This window comes from Melopsittacus undulatus, chromosome 6 (assembly GCF_012275295.1).
Source record: "Melopsittacus undulatus isolate bMelUnd1 chromosome 6, bMelUnd1.mat.Z, whole genome shotgun sequence".
Lineage (NCBI taxonomy): Eukaryota > Metazoa > Chordata > Aves > Psittaciformes > Psittaculidae > Melopsittacus > Melopsittacus undulatus.
The window spans coordinates 79,389,081-79,400,361 of NC_047532.1; positions in this window are offsets into that span (position 1 = coordinate 79,389,081).

Below are 11,281 nucleotides of genomic sequence, written 5' to 3' on the forward strand. Positions count from 1 at the left end.
CTGGAATGCAGATTATGTTCCATTCCTTGATTCAGATAAATGTTTCTCACATGGCCTCTGCAGAACAGTAAAAGCTTTGCACTCTCCTTGACCGCTAATATTTTAGAATTCTATCAATGACAGATAAAATAATCATTAGATTTTCAGCTATCTCATTAGTCTTGCCTTTGACCTGAAATTAAGAGGGTGAATAATTATATTCAAATAAAGCTATGGTTAATTATTTAGCTATTCAATTGAACAGTGAAACTATTTTTAAATGAAGGCTTGTTATTGAAATGAGCCTTTTATTACATTTTTAAGAAATCAATACTTAAAAAAAAAAATAAATCCATATTCAAAAGCTTAAACTGACCGTCACCTCAAGTCACCATTATCTCCTTCTACTGACACTAGCAAGAGTCACAGACCAATAAAAGAAAACAACAAAATTGCTGAAAAATATAGTTTATTTGTGATTTGTTACTAGCAGAGGACTCAAGTTGCATCCAGCTTTCATTTGCTAGAAATCAAACCCCAAAACCTAGCCAGGTGTTGCTTTGCTTACTGCTCTTAATTGCTGTTTCTATAGTTTATTATCTGAGACCAGATAGAGAGTATGTGTACAACTCCTAGCTGTTACATTGTATATGTACAAGTCCTAGATGTTGCATTTGCTCTTTAGAAACAATAAATAACACTGATCCCTGTCATGTTTCTGAGCATAATCCAATAATCTACTAGGTTTCTAAGCCACATGCTACTACCATATTGCACTTGCTAGTCTTTAACTTCCCTCAGGAGAAGTAAGTGTTTACAATTTAGAGAACATACAGGTATCCCGTCTTTAAGTGAGACACTTTGATCTCTTATGCTACTGAGAAGGAAAAAAGATGCACATATAGCTATATTTTTTTGTCTGTTAAGACATTGCTGGGTGAGAGAAGAATGTTTTTGCTGTATGAATGAGTTACTGGTCTTCCTTAAGCAAAGATAAAGAGAGGAGTTAAATATTGTCTGCCAGACAAGGAGAAAAAATGTGCTAAGTTGCTTTTAGGTAGGTTATACAATCTGCAGATTTCCATGCATATGTTATCTGCATCAGATGGTTTAAATGCATAGTTCTCTATTGGAAATTAAAGACGCATTTTCATTCACTTACTCTTCCCTCATTGCTTTTGCAAATTGTCTTTGTGTAAGTGTTCATTACTATGTCTTAGCAAGCAGGCCACCTAGTGCCTAACAATAGCAAGTACTCTACAGTGACCTGAAGCGTTCTGCAAGAAGCAGTACACTTAGCCAACTGGCTATCAAAATCATGTTGCCATGTTACAACTCTGCAAAAATAATAGAGGATTCAGTTTCCCCCACCTACCCTAGCATAGGATTGTGACAGTTTCCTGTGAAATTTTTAAATATGGAATAGATATGTACCCTTTTATTGTTAAGAAAGATAAAATCATTTTTTTAAAAGATCATTTTATAAGTAATCAAGCTGCCTGAAGACTTCCATTATTTCTGTCTGTTGCTGAAAAAAATAAATACCCATCTTCTTCTACAAGTAAGATTTCCCATTATTCTTGGACACATGTGATTTCTAATTTAATCTAGTACAAAGAAGAATAGTGCAGTATTTTAATAGTGTGAATGACATGTGATTATACCATTGCAAGGGATATTTCCTCCTAATTTCATTTGCATCAGTATTTCAGAGTCCAGTTCAGCTTCTTTAAAGATGTTGGCAAAGTTTCCATAAACATCAAGAGATATAGTGACTATTAAGCTTTCTATTTTATCTTGGCAATATACTGCTTTCTTGGACACTGAAATGAAAATTGAAAAATCCCCAGAAGCAGCCAATAGTCCCTCAAAGTAAAAAGACTACTTTCTTTACTCAATTTTAAATTATCATTAGTGATTTCCTTGGAGTAGTGAGATTTTAAGCCTGTGGAAAGGCTATGTTCAAAGATATCAGAAGATACTGAATGTATTTTCTTACTCAGATTCTATAGACTAATTTTTAAATATCCTAATTTGACATGTCCCATTAAAGTGAGTCAGATCACAAATGGCTTAGTTAGAACCAGTGCTTTAGTCTTCCTGAAGTTCAGTGGAACTTAGATTCCCAGAGCACTGGGAAATGTATATCCAGTACTGGATATCTCATCCACTTCTTATAGTCCAAGCTAAAAATTTCTTTCAAAAACCAATTTAGTCTGAAAAATATAATACCCTGAATCTTCTGGTTCAATTTCAAAACTTGTGTAGAACTTATATGTGTATACACTGCTTATATGGAAAAGAAATAATGAAAAGCATTTATTTCAGTGAAATAAACTTCTTTTGAGCATTAAAACAAAATTAAAGAGAAATATCTACTACTTATGAACCTACCTCAAAGGAACAGTTAAGAGATTTTCTCCCCAAGATACTGAACATTCTGTAGGTGACTGTGACCATATCACTGTCCAGTACTATCCAACACCACTTAAATGCACTGCATTTACTACTCATTTATATACTGATGAGCATTTATATTAAAAAAATTAAAACCAAATAAAGTAAAAGAACAAGAAGCAGAATACTCCCAGGTGTTAGATCTGCCTAGAACAGGAAGTAAATTCTGAATGTGTTTGGGGAAAAAAAAAGAATATTTCCTTCTGAGATAAATGAAACTTATTTTTTCCCAAATTTCAGATCTAAAATCTAAATTCAGAGCAATGAAATTCCCCTTTTTGGAGTTTCACAGGGAGAAGGAACTATTCTTTTCTGAAACTCTATAGTCATATTACCCATCTCTTGATATATACCGATCATGTACTAGAAGGATAAAGGATGCCCATCCGTACCTGCTTGATTGGTTACATATGCTTCTGTGATTTGAAAGGCATCATCCCTACTTAAACATTAATAAGAGAAAAAAATGCCCACCAAACTGAACCATTATTTAAGCATGCTTCAGAGAATCTGGGGACTGTATGATAGAGACAGTAATGTCTGAGATAATTAAAAACAAAGTACATGAACCAGATCATGACATGACCATGAATCTCTCCCATGATGGATTTTTAGTTGGATATGATCATTACAATCTAATACCAACATGCTGGAGTGAAATAGCATTCCCGGAACTAAAAATCATGGGCTCAATTAGTCTCTAGTAGGGATGCAGTGGCCAATATCATAATATACGGATTAATTTTCAAGTGTGTTGAGGCTCCTCAAGCTGAAGGAATTTTCACTTTTTCCAGTCTTGAGGAATTATGAAGCAGGATCCAAAAAGAGAAAACATCAATATTGGCTGCAACGATAGCTGCACTACCAATGTGGCTTGTCCTTCACTACCTAGCAGTTTTCCCTCTTTCAGAGTGATAGCTGTAAAAGAACATAGTCTAACTACATGTTATAGCAGAGAACCTGTGACTGACTGTTGTCATCAGTGTGTAACATCCCTTGGGTGACAGGTTCTCTCATTCATCTGGGTGCTCATGCATATTGACAAGGATGCTGCCTGCCAAAAATGACAATACTGTACAGTATTTCTTTAGTTGTATCTCACCTTCTAGACTGCTGCATGCCACAGGATAATTTGCTAACCCAGGCTCTTTTTCACAAGTAGATCCTACATCAGCTGCATTCTTTCTGGTCCTTAAGAACCAGAATCCTTCCCTGGAAAGCTGATTTCCTCCCTTCCGATAGAAATGAAGGGACTTCAAGGGAGTGAAGTCATGCATAACAAGGCTATTATAAAGCTAATCTATACAGCTCTGTCTTTATTCTTTCTATCCTCAGCAGAAGACCAGATCAGAAATAGCAACAAAAGATTTTGGTTTCCTGACGGGCTATAGTAGGCTGAGGGGACAATGGAATTGGCCATTGCTATTTCAGCATTGGCATCTATTCTAAGCTCAAGTACCACAGATTGCTGCAAGCACAGTGTAAAAATCACAGCATATCTATGTACCAAATCTAGCCCTGCAGTAGAAACACTGGTATTATTTGCAAAGTGGTTAGTCATGTATAATTCTTCTATTTGAGGAAATCGCCAATAGTATTAGCCATGCAAGCCTCTGTGGGCTAATGTAATTAGTCTTACGCATTTTAAGACCAGATAGAATGGTATTAGAGAGAATGGAGGACAATTTTAATTGGATGATGGCAAAATCCCTCTAAGCACTATGGCTGTCTCCTGTGTTCAAAATCCTTTAAAAAGTTCACAGATTCCAATTGTTTTCTGCAGTAACAGTATTTCTATCCAAATTATATTAAACATGTCAGCTCATTTCCAGAGTAAAAATGATAAAAGCACATTCAACTTCTGCAAAGCTGATCACTTTAAAGAAAAATATAAGATAATTAAAAGCTGTTACAACTGACAATACAACACTGCAGCTTCAAAATTCTCCCCTAATTACAGCTGCTAACTTTTAATAGCAACTGAAACAGTGAGTCACATTTGACATTACAATAGCATCCCAGCCTCCTATTTGGGAGAAAGGCTCTTGGGAAAATACAATTACAAGGTGAGCATATCCAGCCAAGACCACTGCACACTTTGAAAAGCCAGTGATTGCTTTCAGTTTTATTCTGGTTGAGAAATCTAGATTAGTTCCTCTTTGTTTAAATGCAGTCTTTTTAACAAGGTCAAATGTAACAAGGTGGAGCTGACTGAAAATATTAAAGGGCCTTAAAGGGAATGGGCACTGCTCCTTGAATAGACCTTTTATGGGTAATTTCTGAGCCAAGCATTGGGCTGATATAAATAGCACTATATCATTCCTGTTCTTGTTAAGTATTTGCATGACAAGATAGAGGAAGGGCATCCTGAAGCTTCTTGGTTTGGTATTAACATTTTCTTAGTTAGGTATTAATGTGTGATAGAAGGCAGAAACATTCTGAAACTGCTATAGCTTAAAAACTGTGTATGTGTTTGCTTTCCAAGAATACAGTGTTTCCATTGTCTTTAACAGGGATTAAAGGAGGGCTTTAAAAGAAAATTAGAACCAGTTAGGCTTTTTCTCAGCTGAACAACATGAGCCGTTCACTCCAGTCTGCCAGTAAGCCTGACTGAAGATGGGGCCTGTGTCTCCTTGAAGCTTGTGCAGTTGGCTTTCCTGTCTACTAGAAGAGGATTACAGAAGTGGAAAGCTCTGAATTCCTTATCAGCATAAACTAAGAAAATTCCTATGATTGACTTTTTGTCCAGAGCCTGGGAAGACTTTATAGGTCCTGTGTTTTATATGTTACCACAGGTTTAAAGTCTTAAAGGTACACATCTCTATCCTCTAAGGACACTTGCTAACCCTCATGAGAATTCAGGGGTAGATACTGTATCTGACAACAGATAACCAGAGTACTTTTTAAACTAAATCATTTTCAATAATATGTATCCATCACTGAGAATTTGCTTATATGAAGTAGTTCCATCAGATTGTATTGGTGATGCAGGGCACAGAGAAATTACAAAACATCTTATGAAAAGGAAAGCACACAAAATTTAATCACTGGTCTACTGCACCAAAATGATGCTACAATCATTGTAAGATCAATACAGTATATGAATAACAACTGAATCAAATTCATTTATCAGATTGTCAGTGGTTTAGGTTTGTCAAATTAATGGGCAATTCTTTGTAGACTTCAAGGCTTATCCTGTCAGTTTTTCACATTAAGCAAAATTACTATTAAATAATTCTTTTTGAGGAAATCTTTCAGCTTAAAGTTAATGCCAACATTCAGGCATGGAAGATTAATTTCTGTAGAGTTTGACCTGCAACACATTCAGGCAAAAGGACAAGTAGAGGAACATAATGCTGGGTTTTCAGTCTCTAATGTATCTTCCAGTCTGTGGTACTGTGTAATTCCCCAAAGAGTGATACACAGTCTATTTTGAGAAGGAGCAGAGCAGAACAGTGAGCAAATATGAAGTGCTGACCACCCCTTAACAAAAATCTTAGACTTAAGATCCAGCTACTTGCAAAATTCATCTCCCTGTCACCAAAAAGCTCCTGAGAGCTGCCCTCAGGACAGAGTTTTGAAAGGAAACATCAGTTAGATACCCTGTATCATAAGGGTATCATGATTCAAGGGTGTGGAACAGGGTAGTTTCTATGCAGTCATACCACTACATTTCTGGTTACATTATAATTACCTTAAAATATTTGGCCATCGTGGAGTGAACTAGGGAAGGCAATTAATAGGTACCCTTAACATTGTTGACACCTGCTGTTTAATTTTCAGAGTACTTGGATGTGAACCATGTGAAGCCCTTTCAAGACTGCCCTTGGTCTAAGTATATCCTATGTAAATCTCATCTCCCTGTCTTCTCTGGTAGTAATCACCTATCCTGAACCTATGACATTCACTCCAAAATGATCATGGGGAGGAAAAACATTGTCAGCATTGTTTTAGATCTCACCAGGTTTTAAAAGAAAAGAGGAACATTTCATTCCCTTTAAAGTATCCCTAGAGTAAAAGTTAGTGGAAAAGAACTTCTAAGAGCAAATGAGGAAGGTTCTAAAAGAAAATACCTGAGGGATCAGATCTCAGACACAAATATTTTTTTAAATTGCAGGTGCTTATAATTACTTGTAAGGGAGAAAACTAATTATGGCAGCCTTCAGGGAGCTTAACCATGGTAAATACTGAGAGAAAGCAGCTGGGCTTTGGAAAGTTATTTGTATATGTTTGCTTACACTTGCAGTCATTGTTGGTACATGTGTCTCTCTTTTCCCCACCTCTCCTCCTCCTTCTCTTACTCTTCCTCCCCCCCCCCCCCATTTTTTTGTCAGACATAAATATTTTTATTATGTCAAATAATGAGAAATAAACTCAATTCTTTCTGAATTTCCACGTTTTAAAAGGGTTTAAAGATTTTATAAACAGATAAATGTTTTTAATATCTTACTATGTAAAATTGCTCTTGTACTAGAATACTCCACTTGAGATACAGATGTGGCTTAAAAGATCAAATTAAAACTTTTAGAACAGCTAAATGTGTTTGAATTAAGGCTTTTGCATATGTCCTAGCTACTGGTATCTTCTATATACTATGTATTTATTTGTTGTTCAGGCTCAAATTAACACAAGCCAAAGGAAAATATGTACAAGCTGCAAGCCATATGTCCATTTCTACATGTCAGTTATGTTGGGAAAAATAAAGAGCAGAGAAGAAAAAACTCAGTTTCACTGTATATTATTTAGCAAGTAGATTCCTATAGTGTGTCTGGACTCATCAGTTCTAGGATTAGTCACAAGAGATTAGAATTCAGTGTGCTTTTTACACAGGTTACTGTGATTCCTTGCCACTGTGGTTTAGCATATATGGTTTCTGGTTGCGTGTCATTCAGACAGGATTTTATGAGCTTTAAAGCTCTTCTCTTCCACTGACTTCAGTAAAACAAAGGACTGGAAAAATGAATGGAAGAAAAACATTTTTTCCCTTAGTAAAAAATAGAAGTCCCCTTCTTCCAATCTTCCTGGTTTTTATACAAAAATATTTTAAATAAACAAACCAGAGCCTACCTCAATAGTATCCAAATAAAGCCAATGGCGTTGAAATATAATTCATTTTAAAGAGTAGTACAACTGCGTACTATATTATTTTGATTTGTGTTGACATTTCATTAACTTGGACGGGACTTCTATTGCCCTCGCTCAATTGGAGTCAATGCTAATTTTGACATTGTGAGAGTTTCATTGTTACGGTATTTCTGATCTTGTACCAAAATATACACTCCAAAATATTTGCATAGCAAAAATTCTGTGGTCTAAGTGGCATTAAAGTATCTCTAATATTATGCATTATAAATTTTGTCCCCCAAACGCTAAATTTGATTACAATGAGTAACTCTATTTGCTGTAATGCATAGTCATGGGCTCGTGTAACACTCGTGTTAAATGGCTTTAAAATGCAGTACCTTGGAAGTGAAATACTGTGAGTGAACAGTTAAAGATCTTTTTCTTTATCAGCTTTTTACTTGGCACAGCTAATTAAGTGATCGGTTAGGTCTAAGTCTGATATCTTTTGCTGTATACTTTCCACTTAGATCTGGATTCGTTTGAATTTGTAACAAGCAGTCTCATTAGCCATTGCGTCTTGGTCCCAGTGACAAATTCCTAAATGATCAATCTCTAATTAATTACCATGAAATAGCTACACCTCACTGAATGTAGTAAAATGTGTCTAGTTATACAAGTGTGTTAATTAAGAGATTCCCATATCCTATTTGGTGAGTTAGAGCAGTCTAGAAGTCTAGTTATAGATAAAAATATAATGATAAATATGGTTAATCAGCTATGATATTCTTTGAAAAACTCACTATTTTTTTTAATATAACATTTTAAGAAATACTTTTAAATGGTGATTAAACAAAGTCATTGCAGAAAATCCATTTCCAGGTGTTCCTACAATGTGGAAGGGTGATCTTCTTACACTAGATTAATTAGATATATAGGTTGCTGTTTGAACAGTTGGATGGATAATGAAGCTGAGATTAGCCCTTAAAGAAATAGTTTAAGAAAAGTATCCTTCTGGCTCCCAAGACAACAGAACCAAATAACAACTGTCATATAGGAGTACCAAACACACTACTGGATCTACTGGTCAGACTAGGGATAGTCAGTCAAGATCCTGAGACAAAGGAAGGCAAGTAGCAGAGTACAGACCCTGGACTCCCAGAGGACAGACTTCAGCTTAGACAGGGATTTCTTTTGGGTGGGTGAGATCCTGTGTGAGGCAGCTCTGAAATGAAAAGGAGCTCAAGAAAGCTAGCAAACCCTCTGCAAGCACATCACTCCATTCCAATAACCTAGGAAAACTAGCAGGCATACCAACAGACCTGCTTAGTTTCATACGAAGCTCCTGGCTGAGCTCCAGTACAAAAAGACACAGACAGGACATGAAAGTGAAGGCAGATACTAGAAACTTTGCCTCTCTGTATTTAGGGGAAAAGTCTTCCTAAAGATACAAAGTTCAAGGAAGAAAGGAGCTTCCAGCATGGGAAAAATCCCAGCAGGACAAAGCCAGGCTCTTTAGTGAGGTGCACAGTGAGAGAACAAGAGACAGGTTCATAAACTGAAACAGGGAAGGTTCTGCATTGATATTATGGCAAAAAACATCTCTTGGAATAATTAAGCATTGGAGCAGGTTTCCCAGAGAGGCTGTGGAATCTCTCTGCACAGGTTAAGATCTGACTGGACAAAGCCTAAAGCAACCAGAGCTGAATTCATTGCTGACATTGCTCTGAGCAGGAGGCTGCACTAGAAACTCCTAAGGTTCCTTTCTATGTGAATTATTCTATGAGTCTATAAAAATTTAATCTCAAGGATAAGATACAGGTGTAAGTGTGAGCTTGATTTGTGGAATGCAGTACTTTCATTTCTTTAATCTTGTGCCAGGATAAAGGTACAAAAACCCTTCACAGCTATTACATTTGCGTCAGGTCAAGAAGTCTGTGTCAGTTTTTTAATATCAGCCAAAGATTACCAAAGACAAAAACTTGATGAGCATTTGCATAATTGAAAAGGCAAAAATTGCTCCTCAGAACGATTTTAAATAATTCTTTGCTGTACCAGGCTTATTGGGCATGTTTTTTCCTTTCTGCTAATGAAAATGATTTGAACCATGAAAAGAGGTTCACCTTTAATCCCAAATACTGATTCAAAGAAGGAGGAAAGTATTTTGTATGTATTATAGATTCATTAAACTAGTCAGTACCCCTTGAAAACTGGAAAATTTCCTAGTAAATGGGGGAAAATGTATTTCTCACATGATATAAATAGCACTTAATAGCATCATGTGGCATACCATTTTATGTTCAGGAGCAATGCCGCAGTATTTGTTACTAGAGTATGTGTTTTCAGTCAGAGAAAGTATTCATCTTCACCATCAAGTAAGTTAATGTCTGCATAAAACAAATACCTTCCACATCCTCCAGATTTAAAAATGACTGATGCAAAGCCAGAATCCACAGAACTGTTTTATATGAATTTCTGCTTTCTGTGATGCAAACATACCAATTCCCTAGCCTTGTTACTAGTGCTTTGAGGAATATTTATAGGAACCCTCAAACACAATGAAAATTTCCAGCTGTTACAGCTGTGTAGCTTGCATGCTGCGGTGCTTGTAGATATAAAGGACTCTGTTATGTCCACCTGATTACTGTCACTGCTGTTCCAGAATGAGCACCTTAGGAAATTATATTTGTGCTCTGTGTATCTGAAAAACTCAAAGAAAGCTTTTCCACTGAGGAATGACAAAATCACTGTACAAAAACTGTAGCACAGTGGAATAAGAATATTGCCTTTGAAGAAGGAATTAAATATGGATCAAGCACAAGTATCTGGATTCCAAAGAAGCCTCTCAAATCATGAGCAATGTTCTAAGCAGTGATAAATTCCTATTTAAAGTTGTATTTGTGTAGAATCATGAACATTTTATATAGTTTCCCCTGATAAATAGATTGCATCCCACGATTTCTCCTAAACAAGTATGTTTATTTAGTTTGGTAATAGATTCAATGTGGTAAGGAAATGAAATTGATACTTATTTGGTCTAAATATAATTCCAAACAAAACAAATGATTTTTTTCTGCATTTCATATTTATGACAAACTTTTAAAATGGATGGTATATATAAAGGGTGTCATATCTCTAGTCAGAAGTACCTCAAAAAATTTCCTTATGCTACAGAATGAGAAAAGAAACTTTTCCCCCAACCTTCTCAGAAATTAGACAGTAGGCGGTTGGGCTTTAACTTCAAAAACATTCCTGAACTTTATGACTTTGTGCCTTTACCTTCCAGCAAGGTTTATTTTTGGTTCCTTTCCAACTGAAAAAATGGACTATGAGATTCTCTTCAGGTTTAAAATAATTAGTAAACCCTTAGAATACTCATTATAAATAGATCAAAGCTTCAACCCAACTTCAGTACAAAGGCAAGCCTTTTAGATCAAACTTGAACTACCACCCACCCCACATATGTCCTGCTGATATCTTACTTTGGGTTCTGTTAAATTATTAACACCAAAATACTGAATAATTCATTATTTAAAGAAAAATAATAAGAAACTTAATTTATACAACTTTTATACCAATTACATTTTCTCTTCTTTCTTTTTTAATCTGGAGTGCTTTTTTGCTGTAAATTTAATGGCTCAATACCTCATTTCTAGGTGAAACAAAACTATAGATAATGAGGAAGTCAAGCAAAATGCAAGCAGGAGGCATTAGGCATTAACTGAAAAGGTAAAAATGAAGATGTTTATAATGATCAAACTCTTCTACTCTGCCAACAAGTACC